Consider the following 17,045-nt stretch of genomic DNA (forward strand, 5'->3'; position numbering starts at 1 on the left):
TGGGAGAGGCTGACATCAGAGGACTCTGGTCTCCGGCGGAGTCCCCCCGGCTCCACATCACCCTTCTGGAGCTGCGGGCGATCCGGCTTGCACTGAAGGCATTCCTTTCCGCTGTTCACTGACAACCCCACCGCCATGTGGTACTGCAACAAACAGGGCGGGGTGGGGTCGTGGACCCTTTGCCAGGAGGCTCTGCGCCTCTGGCAATGGCTGGAACATCAGGGCATCACCCTGGTGGTTCAACACCTGGCAGGTTCCTTGAACGCCAGTGCGGACGAACTCAGCCGTCGTTGCATGATGTATCACGAATGGTGTCTGAACTCTGGCGTGGGGCAAGGCCTCTTTCGGCAGTGGGGAGAGCCTTGGTTAGATCTATTCGCCACAGAAGAGAACACACAATGTCATCAGTTCTGCGCGTTGGAAGTTCCAAGGCGGCACTCGCTCGGAGACGAGTGGAGTTGCGGTCTGTTGTACGCCTTTCCGCCTATACCACTTATGCCCAGAGTGCTGAAGACTATCAGGCGCGACCGGGCCCAAGTCATCCTTGTGGCTCCGGACTGTCCACGAAGGTAGTGGTATCCCGAGCTACTCAGCATGTCAGTCGATCCCCCGATTCGTCTGCCTCCTCAGGAGAACCTTCTGTCGCAGCAGCAGGGGACGGTCCTCCACCCGAACCTGTCCAGCCTCCACCTCCATGCGTGGAGATTGAGCGGCGGCAGTTGAGGCCATTTGACTTGCCTCCTGAAGTCTGTGATGTAATTCTGGCAGCCAGGCGTCCCTCCACAAAAACGGTATACGCCTGCAGGTGGAACAAATTTGTGGTATGGTGCACAGCAAAGGCTGTGGATCCCCTTTCCGCCCCCTCTTTCAGAGGTTCTCCTCTTTCTTCTTTCTCTTGCCCAGCAGGGCTCTGCTCTGGGCACTCTCAAGGGCTACCTCTCTGCCATTTCGGCCTTCTTAAGGCTTCCTGATCAGCCTTCTGTTTTCAAGTCCCCGGTTGTAAATAGATTCTTGAAGGGCATCACTCACATGTTTCCTCCTGTTCCTTTCGTGATGCCTCAGTGGGACTTGATTTTGGTTCTGACTTTATTGATGTACACTCCCTTCGAGCCACTTCACAATTGCCCTCTTCGTCTTCTGACTCTTAAGACTGCATTCCTGGTTGCCATCACCTCTGCCAGGAGAGGGAGTGAGCTCCAGGCTCTTTCTTCTAAACCTCCTTTCCTTTCTGTCCCTCTGGATAAGGTTGTTTTAAGGACGCGTCCCTCTTTCCTGCCCAAGGTAGTCACAGCCTTCCACATCGGGCAGTCTATCACCTTGCCCACCTTCTTTCCGCCTCCGCATCCCTTGAAAGAGGAAGAGAAGCTCCACCGTCTGGACCCAAAACGTGCGCTCTCTTTCTATCTGGATCGCACACGCCAGTTCCGGGTGGATGACCAGCTCTTTGTTGATTATGTGGGCGCGAAGAAGGGACGGGCGGTGCACAAACAAACAATCTCTCGGTGGGTCGCCTTGTGCATCAAGGTTTGCTACTCCTTGGCAAAGAGGGAACCTCCTGTTGGGCTGAGGGCCCATTCCACTCGGGCCACGGCGGCTTCTACTGCCCTGGGTCGGGGAGTCCCCATCTAGGACATCTCATCTGTCAGACAGCTACGTGGGCCTCGCTGCACACGTTTGCTAAACACTACTGCCTGGAAAGCCAAGTCCGGAGAGATGGCTTCTTTGGCCGTTCCGTTCTCCAGGACTTTCTGGTGTGATTTTGGTTCGCAGACCCACCACCGGGGTTGGTATTGCTGGGGTGTCTATTCTAAGGTAAGGAATCTAACTAACGTGTTTCTTTCAGATGAACAAGTTACTTACCTTTGGTAACGATATATCTGTAAGAAACATTAGTTAGTTAGATTCCTTACCGCCCCACCCATCCTCCCCTTTCTGCGAACCGATATCTAGGGTTAAGGTCATCCCTTTGAGGGCCCTAGTTTCAAGGCACCAGTGTCGGTTTTTATCATGGCTCTGCGTTTCTGGCGCAGAAAAGCTGTGTATATTAACTGACGTCCGCGCGCGAGGGCGGCGTCTAAGTACTCCGACGTCATCCCGACGACAGACGCGGTGCCGCAGACGACGCCTACCGATGCGCAAGGGTACTGCTACGCAAAAATTTACGGATCCAGTCTGACGCCTGGGGATTATTCTAAGGTAAGGAATCTAACTAACTAATGTTTCTTACAGATATATCGTTACCGAAGGTAAATAACTTGTTCTTTAGCAAGCAATAACTTAATGAGGCTCTCAGCAGAATAGGGTAGAAAGACCTTAGCATTTATTGCAATGGCACTAGTAGCTACACTGTTCGCCAGACTGGTGGCGTGGTTATTTTTTGTTGCACTCTTTCTTTCATTTTCTCCTTACTCTGACTCTTCTATATGGATCGTGATGCTCACCTCTAATAATACCACATAGTTGTTTTCACTGAAGGCATCATTAATACTTTTAGCGTGTCTTCATTTTTTCTATTTACAGCTTTACTTACTCACTCCCGAATAATGAAAGGCCAGCACAGTTATTATTTAAATGATTAACTATATTTGTTTATTTATTATGCACATGTTTGTTGTATATTTCCCCTGAAGAACGGTGTATGACACACCCGAAATGCATTGGGAATGCTCATCTTCATGTCTAACAAGAATGTATTATGTACATTGAAGCTGTGCTTCATTCTTGAATTTTGCTTCCTAATAAAAAGAAGCATTGAACAACGTTTGATGGAATTGAAGTTCTATCAGGATTTGTGGATTCACTGATTCTTAAATAATGTTTATATTGATTAATTTCTAAAGATTTGTCCACATTGTTGAATAATTGAAGTATAATGTGAATACACTCTTAGCAGAGTGATAAAGGTAGTGCACACTCTTTCTAGGACAGCTAAGTACCTAGTCTAACTCTTCTTTCAGAACTGGTGGTGGGATGGAACCACCTCAGAGTGAGAACACCAACATTGATTAATTTTGAGTACTGTGTTTATTTGGAGTAATATCAAATCGAGTGCACCACAACTGTTACACGACGGCTTTATCTTGGCAGTTTCCGGCGCCAAGGTTTTAGATTCCAAATCCTCAAACCCTGTCTGGTGTCGAATCTGCGCCGTCTCAGATTTGTTCACCACTGTTTCCTGTTTCTGAAGGTTATCCTTCGATGCCGGCTCCATTTTCTCCGATGCCGCGGCTGGCGCCACCAACGCCGATCCCAAAGCAGTGTTCCAGGAGGGAAGCACAAAGGCTGCTGGAAGAGGATGAGTACCGGCAGGAGCAGGAGGAAGGAGAGATACTCGGCTCAGTGGACGAATTCGAGGGTCTGCAAGAGGCCAGTGGCTTAGATACTTTCCCGGAGTGGGAGCTCACTTCACCAAAGTCTGTCCCCTCTCAGGCTGTTACTCCTTATCATGTGGTGATTAGGAAAGCTGCTGAATTGTTGGATCTTCAGTTGCCTTCAGCAGAAGTTAAGTCTAATATTTTGACTGAAGTGCTTAATGCTTCTTCATCAGTTAGTGAGCCTATTCTGCCTTTCAATTAGACATTGTCGAAGCCTATCTTGGATGTGTGGCAGAAGTCCTTGACTGCTCTTGTAGTTTCCAGAGCAATTGCAAGGAGATATAGGCCAGCTCCTGGAGATCCAGCTTTTCTTCCTGCCCACTCATATCCTGAAAGCTTGGTGGTTCAGGCTTCATGCTCCAAGCAGTCGACTGGGTCCTTCCCTACCACCCCGGGGGATAGGGACTCTAAGAAGATGGTACAGTTGGCCAGGAAGGTGTTTTCCTCAGCAAGTATGGTGCTGATGTCTACAAACGCCACTTGCTTGCTTGGGAGGTACATCCATGCCCTCATGGAATCTGTTAAGGTATTGGCCCCTAAACTTCCTAAAAATAATCGTGTTCACTTTTTTTCAGGCTCTTTTGGATTCTCAAGCAGCTGACCGACAGGTCATTCAGTCGGGTTAGGACACTGCCAATTCAGTTGCCCGGTAAATGGGTTCTTCAATTGCGACGAGGAGGCATGCCTGGCTCAGATCTTCTTGTTTTCTCCAGATGTTCAGGCTACTTTGTTGGATCTGCCTTTTGGTGGTTCAAGGTTGTTTGGTACCAAAGAGGACTCTGCTCTGCAGCGTTTTAAAGACAGTAGGGCAACTGCGAGATCTTTGGGCATGCAGTCTCAACCTAGAGGGTATGGCTACAAGAGGTATCGAGGCTTTGGGAAGGCTCTTTCCTTTTGTGGCCGTCCGCAACCTCAGCAGCAAAACCCTCTGTACAAGTCGTACAGGGGAAAGAATAGAGTCAGTCTTCGAAGGAGCCACTCTGCAGCATGCCTCCTCCTCCTCTTCTCCTGTCTCTCCCCCCCCCCCCCCCACCCCCCCCACACTGGTGCCACAGGAAAGCAGCTCTAGATCCCCCATCTTGCAGCATGTTGGTCCTAAAGGGGATCCGGTGTCCATTTTCCACAAGATTGGAAATCGGTTACCTCAGACTGTTGGGTTTTGAATCTTGCAGAGAATGGGTACGCCCTTCCTTTACTAGAGTTTCCTCCTCCTTACCCTCCTCGCCAGGATTGGTGTTCAGAGGACCATTTACTTCTCTTATAAGAGGAGGTTCTTGTCTTGTTGCAGAAAGGAGCGCTAGAGGTGGATCCAGAGCAGGAATGGGGTCAGATATGTTACTCCTGTTATTTCTTTATTCCCAAAAAGGACGGTCGATTGAGGCCGATCCTGGACTTCAGGATTTTTAATTTTTACCTCAGACAGGAAAAGTTCAAAATGTTGACCGTGGCTCAGGTTCTTCTAGCGCTGCAACAGGAAGACTGGATGGTGTAGATCGATTTCCAGGATGCGTATTTCCAGCTTCCCATCCTGAAGTCGCATTGGAAGTATCTCCGGTTTATGGTAGGGTCGCAACACTACCAGTTTGCAGTCCTTCCATTCAGCCTTACTTCCGCACCACAGGTCTTCAGAAAGGTGATGGCTGTGGTGGCACACACAGCTCAGAAGGTCAGGGGTTCCTGTTTTCCCTTATCTGGATGACTGGCTGCTGAAAGCCAAGTCTTTGGAGATGGTGTTGCGCCACTTGCCGGCAACAACACAATTTTTGTTAAACTTGAGTTTCTCAATAAATGTACCCAAACCTCCCCTCGTGCCTTCTCAGTGCAGCCTGTTCTTAGGGGCAATACTCGACACTACTGTGTGTCGAGCTTTTCCACCTCCACAGAGGATTCTCGACATTCAGGAGATGATTCCTTTGTTTCATTATGTGGTGGTTGTTCCAGTCCTGAAGGTCCTATGCCTGCCCAGTTTGTTCGCTTCTTGCATACTGTTGGTCAGTCATGCACGCCGGCTCATGAGGGCACTCCAGTGGTGCCTTCTCAGTCAGCGGTATCAACGCAACGGAGATCTCAGGGAGAACATAATCTCCAGAGATACTGCAGTGGAGCTGTCTTGGTGGAGTGTGCAGGGCAACCTGTCTCGAAGAAAGCCCTTTCAGTCTCCTCCGCCTGTGGCCACAGTGATCCCGGATGCCTCCACTCTAGGGTGGTGGGCTCATCTGGGGAATCTGGAGGTCAAAGGTCTTTGATCTCCAGAGAAAAGGATGCTTCACATCAACCTATTGGAATTGCGGGCAATTCGTTTGGCACTGAAGGCCTTCCTTCCTTCCTTCCCTTCACGGTCAGTCAGTTCAGGTCCTGACAGACAACACTACTGCGATGTGGTACATCAACAAACAGGGAGGTGTAAGGTCGTCTCTTCTCTGCAGAGCGGCTCTTCAACTCTGGTCCTGGGTTCAGGGCCATCAGATTTGTGTAATGGCAAATTATCTGGCCGGTGTGCTAAATGTTAGTGCGGACAGACTCATTCGGCATTACTCGGCCGATCACGAGTGGTGGCTTCATCTGGAGGTGGTCCATCTCGTCTTCAAGATGTGGGGATTTCCTCTGTTTGACCTCATTGCTACTGGCGAGAACGCGCACTGCCCGTTGTTCTGCAGTCTCCAGTTTCCGATGCAGTGAATGTTGTGCGTCGCGTTTCAATTGGATTGGAGTTTGCAGCTCCTCTATTCGTTTCCCCCATACCCTTGATTCCTCGAGTGCTGAGGAAGGTTCGCCAAGACCAGCCCAAGTTATACTGATCGCTCCCAATTGGCGAAGAAGGGTGTGGTACACAGATCTACTTCACCTCTCATCGCATCCTCCGTTTCTTCTCCCTCTCAGGGCAGACCTTCTCTCGCAGTCGCTGGGGCAGGTTCTACACCCCCACCTCCAGAGCCTGCACCTTCATGCCTGGAGATTGAGCGAGGTAACCAAAGTTCTTTCTCTCTCCCACCGGATGTGGCGGATGTTATTTTAGCATCCAGGAGACACTCCACCAAGTCTATATATTCCTCCCATTGGTCCAAATTTGTGAAGTGGTCCTTTGAAGGCTCGTTTGTCTGATGTGCTGAGTTTCTCTCTTTCCTTGGCTCAGCAGGGTTGTGCTGTGGCTACAGTTAAAGGTTATTTGTCGGCTTTCATTTGTTTGCTTGACCAGACGTCTTCGTTTAAATCTCCTGTATGAGATTCATTAAAGGCCTTACCAATAAGTTTTCTCCCACTCCTTTCATTATGCCTCAGTGGGATTTGAATCTTGTTTTTACTTTTCTGATGGGTTCTCCTTTTGAGCCTCTTGTCCTTTGAGGCTTCTCTCCTCCAAAACAGGGTTTTTGGTCGCTATTACCTCAGCCTCTTAGTTCTAAACCTCCATTCTTGACCATTCATGCAGAAAAGATGGTTCTTAGGACCAGGGCTGCTTTCCTGCCTAAGGCGGATACTCTTTCCATTTGGGACAGTCTATTACCTTACCTACCTTCTATCCTCCCCCTCACCCTTCCAAGGAGGAGGAGAGACTTCATCGCCTTGACCCTAAGAGGGTGGTCAGTTTTTACCTGGACAGGACCAGGGATTTAAGGCTGGCTGATACGCTCTTCGTGGGCTATATTGGACGGATGAAAGGAAAAGCTGTCCACAAACCAACACTCTCCAGGTGGATCATCTGGTGTATTAAGATCTGCTATGCCCTGGCCAAAAAGGAGCCGCCTGAAGGTACTAGATGTCATTCCACCAGGGCTAAGTCATCTTCTTCTGCTATGGCTATAGGTGTTCCTGTTGCTATTTGTAAGGCAGCAATTTGGGCCTCCCTCCACTACTTTGTGAAGCATTACTGCTTGGATTCTGACGTTACGAGTGATGGCCATTTTGCACTTACTTTTCTGCAATATTTTTTGGTATAGTCAGGTGGACACCCTCCTCCGGGAGAGGAACGGCTTGGGGAATCTATTCAAAAGGTGAGGAATCCACAGGCAGATGTATCCATCCGAAGAACAAGTTACTTACCTTCGGTAACACTTTTTCTGGTGGAAACAGTATCTGCCTGTGGATTCCTCACTGACCCACTCGCCTCCCCGGTGTCCTCCTGTTTCTACCAAAAAAGTTATGACTTTTTGACATGGATGTTTTTAATATGTCATTTTCATGCTCACGGTTTGCTGCTAGAAACTGCTTTGTTTATTGGCTTTTTCCATTCTGTTTGATGTATATACTATGTGTATTTGTATATATATTATGTATACTGTGTATACTTGTGAAAACGTTATCTGATAGAGACTACTAGCTGCAAATTCCTTAACGTAGAATTATCCCCAGGCGTGATACTGGATCCGGAAAACTTTTTGCCACAGCATCTCTGCGCGCCGGGAGGACGGCATCACGCGACTCCGCCCAGGTGTTGTCCGCGTACTTGACATCAGCGAGGTCACATAAGTCCCACCCCGGCGCGCCTTTGTCAGTTTTTTCCTTTTCCACGTGCAGTTCGGATCCGGATCGTGCTCCGGGCCTGTTTAGGCCTTTCCCTTTCGCTTATTGCGTTGTGTGTGGAAACTGTGCGAATGCCATCGGGATTTAAGACGTGCTCGTTTTGTGTGCGCCATATGTCGGATCCTCACCCCATCTGCATGTGGTGTTTGGGGGAACACCGTGACTCCACTGATTGTGAGGCGCGCCCGTAAATGAAACTGCAGTTCCGAAGGGGACGCCGAATGAAACTTCTCTCAGCTCGCATGTCCAGGTCGTCGCCTCCGTCTTCGACATGTCATCCCCCTTGTCCGCCATTTCCCGGTGTGGGGGCGACTAGAGCCCAGATGGAGACATATGCGGCGGCTTTGCAGGCCTCGCTGGCTTCTCCTTCTCCGCCCCCCCCCCGGGACGTCAGCGGATCCCTTGCAGTGTGCGGGGCCCTCCGTGGCGTTGCTGGCGGCTCCGGCCCTGGCGGCCCCTGGTTCGGATCCAGGTTTTTAGGATGTGGTGCCATTGGGGTGCGGCCCTTCGAGGGTCCCTCCTTCGGCCCACGGCGCCTCTGCTTTGCCGCAAACTCCTGCTGGAGTCCCTGTGGATTTGCGGGAGGTCGCCGGGACTATGGTCGCACCCCAGAGTCCCACTCGGTCTTCGGGACAGGCGGTGGCCTCGTCCGAGGTGACGCTGCTTCAGCGCCGGCGGCTGCTGGCCCTGGCAGTGCCACAGGGGCTGGCAGAGGATTCTTCTCGTCCGGTCACGGGCAGAGGTTGGCGGGGGACCTTCCCCAGGTTCCGCTCGCCCCTCCATACAGGCGGCTGCCTCGTCGGAGGTCGGGTCGACTCCATTCCGGCGCCGTTCCCTCGCCGCCTCGACCCCTGTCTCTGTGGCGGAGGTCATTCCAGCGTCTCCCCTGGCATTGGGCGACAATGTCCTGCCTCAGATTGCGGACTCAACGGCGACAGGCCGACGTCGGCCCGTTGACTCGTCCTCGGACGCGTCTTCTCCAGAGGTTCAACACTTGCTGGCGTCATCCTCACCGGAGACGGGCCGACGTGTTGTGGCTTTGTCCCCGACGGCGTCTATGGACGGCTCCTTGCTGTCACCGCGGCCTTCGCCGGAGGCGCCACAGGTCCCCCACTCCTCCGTCCCTCTTTCTCCTTTCCGGACCTGGCCCTTCCTTCCTCCGGTTGGCTTGGGGGACGGCCGCCTTAGCTTGCAGCCGTCGCCCACCGAGGAACTGCTTTCCTCACCGCGGGGCCCTATGGAGGCGGGTGCGGCCTTCGCTCGCGCTGTTTCCACGGCTCTGGGAATTTTGCGCATGTGTGATTCAGCTGCCCGTTTCCCCGCGGATCATCTTCTGGAGGTTCTCCATCAGGGCTCTGGTGGTAGGGAGCAGCCGCTTCCATTGAAAGGTTCGCTCCATTCTTCTCTTTTGGGAACTTGGGGCCGTCCCGCCACAGGGGACCCGGTGCCCCAACACCTTCTGCACCGCCACCATCCGGCGCCGTGTGATCCGGTGTGTCTTTCCCTCCACCCCTCTACCAGAGACCCTCTTTTGCAGAATGCCTTTCCCTCTCTGCCCACGCTGTTCTCTCCTGTCATGGGAGGCCCGCTGGCTGGACTCTGGGTGCGCAATCTATTTGCCTCAACCAGTGCGGCTCTGCAGACCCTTAACAGGCTGTGTGTTTTGGCTAGGGCCACTTCTTGCTTGTGGGACTCGGCGGAGTCCTTTATGTCTGCCGCTTTTCAGGAGGGTGCCTGTGTTGATTTGAGGCACCATGTGTTGGATGGCTGGGAGCTGGCGGCGTTTATTCTTGGCTCCGCTCTGGACATCTCGGAGGTGCATGGCTCCTTCGCTTGCACTTCGTCACCATGCCTGGCTTTGGGACAGTGTGTTCTCGGAGAATGTTCGGAAACGGCTGGTGGACCTTCCATTCAATGGAGCTCTTTTGTTCCACGCCCCTGCGGACTCGGCCATTCAGAGGTTCTTGGCGGAGGTTCAGCCTCCTCCTCCTTCTCCCCCTCAGTGACCTGTGAGTTGATCTGGTTTTTGGGAGTTGTTTTTCTGTTGGGGTGGTTCGTCCCAGTTGTGTGATCTGTGTGTTTCATGTGCATTTGGGTCCTCCTTGTTGGGACTGTGGTTCTGTTGGTTGCTGGCCGGCCCTTCTTGACTGTGTGTTTTTGCTTTAGGTTTCTACACCATGCTGGCCCTGAGACTAGGCCTTCTGTTTTTCTCTTTGGCTGCTTGACAAGCCTTCTGCATGTTTTTCTGCAGGTATCTTCTGTTGTCCTCTGCTGCGGAAGTTTTTCCTAAGAGGTTCCCATGTCTTGGGGCGTAACATGCCCTATGTGGGGCATTGGTATCTGTTCTATAGCTCTGTCATGCGCTGGGGAGCTGTGGTCACCTTCGGGCCTCTGTTCACCATGGCGTTATGGTATGTTGCAGATGCAATCCTCTTGCTGATGGCTTGGAATGTCTTGAGTTGCGCCCCGGGTGTCCTTCTCTGGGGTCACTGCGCTGTTCGCCTGGTCTTGCCTGCTGTCTGCGACCTGGCGTCTTGGCTCTGTCTGGTAACACTTCTTTTTGGGCCGGGTGTGCAGACTCCTCCCTGGAGTGTTTCTGAAACCTTCTTCACCTTCCTGCTCTCTGTCTTCTGCTGGTGTCTGGCTTGCCCCGAGTGCATCCTTCCGTGGTCCTCTCGGCGTCTGGCTGTGTTTGCCGGTGCAGACCTCCTGTCTTTCGGCACCTTTTTGCCTTCTTGGCACTTTAGGAGACAGTCATCCATGCCTTGTCCTCTTCTTCCAGTGGGCCCTGCATTCAGTACTACCTCTCCTCCCTGGGGATGAGATGGTTCTTTTCTTCTTGTCCCTCTTTCAGCCGCAGTCTGTCCCTGCGGAGCGTTGGATGGTTCTTTCTGGGTGACCTTGGGCTTCCCAGTCTGCTGTCGCCTGCTTAATGCTGGCGGCACCGTTCTGTCTGGTCTATTGCCTTCTGGCTGTGATAGGCTCGGCTGCCCTCTAAACTAGGTGTGTTCCCGGTGGGGAGGCTTGCCTTCGCTCTTCCTCTTATTTTATCTTTTCTTATCTTAACAAAGTTTTATATAGCGCTCGTACACCCAGAGGTTACATGGCTGTTCTCCTTGGAGTCTCTAGGTTGCTCTTCTCTCTCGATACTCCTCTTGTTGTCTTAGCCTTGGGTGGAGGATCTGTTGCCTTGTATGGGCGTGGGGATCTGTGGCCTCCTTTCACCTTGCCTTCTTTTCCTCTACTGAGTGAGGACGGGCTACCTCTTTTCTTGTCTTCTCGCATCCCCACTGGGTCGGTGGTCCTCTAATGGTAGGGGTTTCTCTTGCCTGGGGGGGACGGGGCTCTTCGCCCTGTCCGTTTGAGCCGTCCCCTGTGGGACTCTGTTAGGTCCAGGCGGGTGGGGTCATCTTGCAGACCCTCCTCCCCTCTGGGTATGACTAGGGTATCTAATCTACGTTAAGGAATCTGCGGATAGTAGTCTTTATCAGATGTACGAGTTACCTTCGGTAACGATGTATCTGGTAGAGACGATTCTAGCTGCAGATTCCTTCACGGCCCGCTCTTCCTCTCCGTTCTGCGAGGACCTTTGGTCTTCTGCACTTGCCTCCCTGTGGGCGGCTGTGTCTCCTATGAGTAAATTCTTTCCTTCTTTCTGACAGGATGTTCGTCCAGTTTATTTTCCTCCCCTTTTGGCGTAATGGAAGATAGGTTTATAGGTACTTCGGTGCTCTTATGCTCTGGTTGCTCCAGGTTGGGGCCTACTTTCCACCCTGCCCCCTCTCCATTATTACTGTGGTTCTTGGCCCTCTGCTATCTTCTAGGTTGGAGTCTTTTGGCTGTGCCTCTGTCCTTTGTTCCTTATGAGGGTTGTCACACTCTGTGATGGGGCTGTCTTGGAGTTTTGCTGTTCCTGGTTTGTCCCGGACTGGTTTCCCTTCATTGTTTTTGGTTGGGGTTGTAGTCCTGCTACATGTTATCATGACATTTTTACATATGTTCCTAGTCTCCAAGGGGGGCTATCTCCATACTGGCAGGGTTGCTGCTCAGGGCTGGGCTCTGTTCTTTATTATTTTCCCTGCCTGTGGGTACTGCAGTACCTGCCACTGCTCTTCATGGTGTTGTTCCTCACCATTCCTTTTCCCACTTTTTCTACTCTTTCGCACACTGTTCCTATACTCTGACAGTATTGTCTGATGGCTCCGCATTGTGGCGCGGAAAAGGCAAAAACTGACGTAGGTGCGCCGGGGTGAGACTGTGACTTCGCTGACGTCACGTACGCGGACAACGACTGGGCAGAGTCGCGTGATGCCGTCTCCCGGCGTGCAGGGATGCTGTGGCAAAACGTTTTCTGGATCCAGTCTCACGCCTGGGGATAATTCTACGTTAAGGAATCTGTGGCTAGAATAGTCTCTACCAGATACATTGTTACCGAAGGTAAGTAACTCGTACGCCGGTCCGCCCGTTTGCCTCGATGACGTCATACGGAGTCACAAGCGGAGCCGTGCTATTATGACGTCCTTGTTGACGAGGGAGAGCTAAGAAACGAATTTCTGCGACATGTTGGCACAAGGGATAATTCAAAAGGTGATGAATCCACAGGCAGATACTGTATCCACCAGAAAAAGCGTTACCGACACTAAATTGAGGTCTTTGTCTTTCCCATTACTACCCCGTGTCTGAGCTGAAATCACTAAGAGACACTACTTTTCTTAGTTGATTCAGTTATATTTATATATATATATATATATATATATATATATATATATATATATATATATATATATATATATATATATATATATATAATTACCTACTGGCGATAGCCAGTAGGTATATATAGTTAGGATTGTTTTCCATAGGGAAATCGCAACATTCTATTGGGAATAACTTTGGCGCCGGTTGAGGAATCTTCCTGAAATTTTCCTTAACTTCGCCTCGCAGCGCTCCGCTCCTTCCCTGAAAGTTTGGGGGGGATTCGTCTAGCGGGGGTCGAGATAAAAGGGGGGTCCCAAAACTTGTTTTCCCCATGTTAATTTCCATATGGAGGTTGGACTCACTTTTAGCCCGAACGGCTGAATGGTTTTCCACCAAACTTTGCAAAATTGTAGGGACTGGTAGCCCGATGTGCCTTTGCTATGTCTCAAGATATGTGCTCCAGTGGTTTTTACGAAAATTAACTTTGAAACAAATATATATTAGGCTACATTGGGCTATATATATGTTAGAGCCCAAATGTAGCCCAATGTAGCCCAAAGATGGCCACCAGAGACAAAAAAAAACAAATGTAGCCCAAATATCAGCCAGATGTAGCCTAACTATAGCCCAATGACAGAATGTCCCAGAGTGTTCTAAAGAACAACTAGAGCGCTAACAGTCTTACTTATGACAAAAGTATGGCACACCTGAAGTCATCTTGATTGGAATAAAGTGATAACACTTAATACATTTAATTTGAAAAGGAACAAAATGAGGGGTTTCATTTTGCCATAGAAATTTTATATATATATATATATATATATATATATATATATATTCACTGAAAAAACCATAGGTTACACACCAGTTATAGTTAGGAATTAGCATTTAAAAAAACCTTTGAAATTCACTGAAAAAACCATAGGTTTCACACCAGCTATAGTTAGCTGGAAATTTTACTCGCATAAAACCATTGAAATTCCCACGTTCTAGGTAGTTGGACTCACTTTAACTTGCACGTCTGCAATGCACTGCTGATGACGTCACATATTACATCACTCATGCATATATTTAAATATTTAAACATTACTCGCTAATATATGTATTCACTAAGATACACTTAATAAGCCAGTTAACCAATCAATTTTTTTTAAAAAACACTGAAAAAACCATAGGTTTCAGGCCTTATATAGTTAGGAATTAGCATTTAAAAAACCTTTGAAATTCACTGAAAAAAACCATAGGTTTCAGGCCTTATATAGTTAGCAATTAGCATTTAAAAAACCTTTGAAATTCACTGAAAAAACCATAGGTTTCAGGCCTTATATAGTTAGGAATCAGCATTTTAAAAACCTTTGAAATTCACTCAAAAAACCATAGGTTTCAGGCCTTATATAGTTAGGAATTAGCATTTAAAAAAAACCTTTGAAATTCACTGAAAAAAACCATAGGTTTCAGGAGTTATATAGTTAGGAATTAGTTTTTAAAAAACCTTTGAAATTCACTCAACTATAAGTTTTAGTGGTGTTCTAGTTAGCTGGACATTTTACTCATACAAAACCAATGAAATTGCTCCTATATAGTTAGTTGTACTAACTATATTTTGCGCACCCGCAATCCACTGCTGATGATGTCACATATTAGATCATTCTTGACATGGTCAGTGACATCACTGATGACATCTCAAATGACATCACTGATGACATCATCCACGTGACAATCACATACACCTTTTCATACACTATTACAATTTTTCATCACTGTTTGTAAAATACAGAGTATCATATTTAAATCCATTGTCGCAGCAATACAAGTATCTAAAAATCCACTCAGTGATTCATAGATGTATACACACATCTAATCACTTACCTATGGATTCACTCATACATGCTGTCAATGAACAATAGAACACTATCAAAAATACTTATACATCTATATCGACATTAAACAACAGCACGCATCCTATTCACATATGAACTACTCACTTACGCAAACAATGGATCATACTTACATATTTACTTAGCAAAACACTTATACAAACACCACTTCTTCTATTCATTTAGATAGTAAGTCATACTTAGTGAATTATAAAATCATTATTACAAGTATACAGTTATCCATACAGTCACTCACACAATCATTCTTATGTATACTTATTTATATACAACAACTGACACATACACTGCCTTTTATTTTTCTAATTTGTTGGACCTGTACCTTTGAGAAATATATTTGCTCATCACCACACCCATAAAGAGATTCCCTCACCCAAACTGTTAAAACATGTAGTTTTAACTTCATATATCTACTGAGTCAACTATTCACACATCTTTGGACAGTCACACACCCCCCACCGAACCACACACACTTTCACACTCACATACAAATACTCAGTTAACTAATCAATAACTAATATAGACTTTCACATAGCTAGTAACCAACTGTAGAATCAGTTTACACAACAACTGACAAAGTGATACAGATATTCACACAGTTTAGTCACTATCCACTATATTTAGTGAGACATTATAAATTGGTCAAGTAAACAGTCAATTACACTGCTACTAAATCCTCCATCCAAATATTTATTTATATATATCCACTCATTCTTCAATGTAAATTGCTATATATATAATGCATATTTAAATAACGAAGCAAACCACATTTACTGGATGATGTCATCAGTGATGTCATCAGTGATGTCATTTGAGATGTCATCAGTGATGTCACTGACCATGTCATGAATGATCTAATATGTGACATCATCAGCAGTGGATTGCAGGTGCGCGAAATATAGTTAGTACAACTAACTATATAGGAGCAATTTCATTGGTTTTGTATGAGTAAAATGTCCAGCTAACTATAACACCACTAAAACTTGTTTTTTTGAGTGAATTTCAAAGGTTTTTTAAAAACTAATTCCTAACTATATAACTCCTGAAACCTATGTTTTTTTTCAGAGAATATATATATATATATATATATATATCAAATCTTGTTCCCTCCGATTGCAGTCCAGAGGAGAGACACCACGGGTATGGACCGCCAACACAGTTTGAAATGAATTCCTGGAGACGGAGGTTCACAGTTCCGTTATTTTATTACATCGACACCAAGTGGTACAGACAAGTGTCCGCCTCAGACGCGTTTCGTCCGCCACAGTATTTAAAGAACCGTAGAAATTCACTGAAAAAAATAAAGGGTGCAGGGACGTTCTAGTTAGGTTGACATTTCACTTGTACAAAACCAGAGAAATTCAGCTGTTTTAGTTAGCTGAGCTAACTATAACTCGTGCCCCCGCAATGCACTGCTTCTGACCTCACATATTACATCACTCCTGATATGATATGCTCTCGTCCCAATGAAGCGAAGCAGAGTTTGCTATGGCATGGCGGGAGCAATACTCCCGCGATGCCATAGCAAACTGCAATGTTTTAGGGGTGGGCACTCCAGCACATTGCTGGAGCTGGCCCTGGGGGGTGGTGGTCCCTAGGGCCATTTACTGCTCCAGGAAATGAGGTAATATGTAAGGTCATAAGTAGTGCATTGCGGGGGTGAGTTATAGTTAGCTCAGCTAACTATAATTGCTAAATTTCTCTGGTTTTGTACGAGTGAAACTTGAGCCTCACTATGTCTCTGTAACCTTTGTTTATTTTCAGTGCATATATTTATATTAATTCTTATGATTTGTTTTGGGAACAAACTTATAGTCCTTATTTAAAGGTTCCTAAAACATTTTAGCTGTTTTCCATTTCTTTCCATTTCTTGCCGTTTCTTGGTGAATTTACAGTTTTTGCCTTTTGCCAATACCTTTATTAAAAATAACGCAAATATTGCTTCACAGTGCCAAGAAGCAGACGCTTAGACTACAGTTTTTTCAAACCAGATACATCATTTAAGATAAGAAAGACAATACCATAATCATAACTCAAACCAGGGTGCATGATTTTCTGAGTTTCCAAAATGACTTTGGAAATAAGACACATTTGTTTTTCAGAGCTGATATTCTGATCATTACCAGCCATCCTTCCAAAACTGCTGCTTCCAGATAGATGCTTGCTGCATTACATGGGGGTGGGAAGCTATTGAGGGATTTCATAGCTCTGTATTCATTCTTTGCACCATCTTAGAGATGGAGAAAGACATTTTTTATAGCCATCCAGTGGAAGGGAGCAAGTAACAAAACCAGTTTACATTTTTTGTAGCTGTTTTTCATATCCCTTTTTGATGTATTAATCAATCAAGGATTTATATAGCACAACAAATCACCCATGAGTATCTGGAGTTGCTAGCTGCTTTGTTGTACTCTTTTTCATTTGGTCAACCAGGTCTTGAGTATTTTCCTGAATTCCTGGAGCGAGGAGGCAGCCCTGAGGTGCAGGGGAATGTCGTTCCAAGCTTTGGCCACCAGGTGTGAGAAGGAGCGTCCTCCACTGTTGCATCGAGGGATCCAGG

General features: G+C 47.6%; 1 protein-coding gene across 11 annotated transcripts in view; it reads left to right on the top strand.

The window, feature by feature from the left end:
• UBR4 (ubiquitin protein ligase E3 component n-recognin 4) overlaps positions 1–17,045 on the top strand; it is a 2,329,353-nt gene that overhangs the window by 1,056,857 nt on the left and 1,255,451 nt on the right. The window lies entirely within an intron of this gene.

This window comes from Lissotriton helveticus, chromosome 5_1 (assembly GCF_964261635.1).
Source record: "Lissotriton helveticus chromosome 5_1, aLisHel1.1, whole genome shotgun sequence".
Classification (NCBI taxonomy): domain Eukaryota; kingdom Metazoa; phylum Chordata; class Amphibia; order Caudata; family Salamandridae; genus Lissotriton; species Lissotriton helveticus.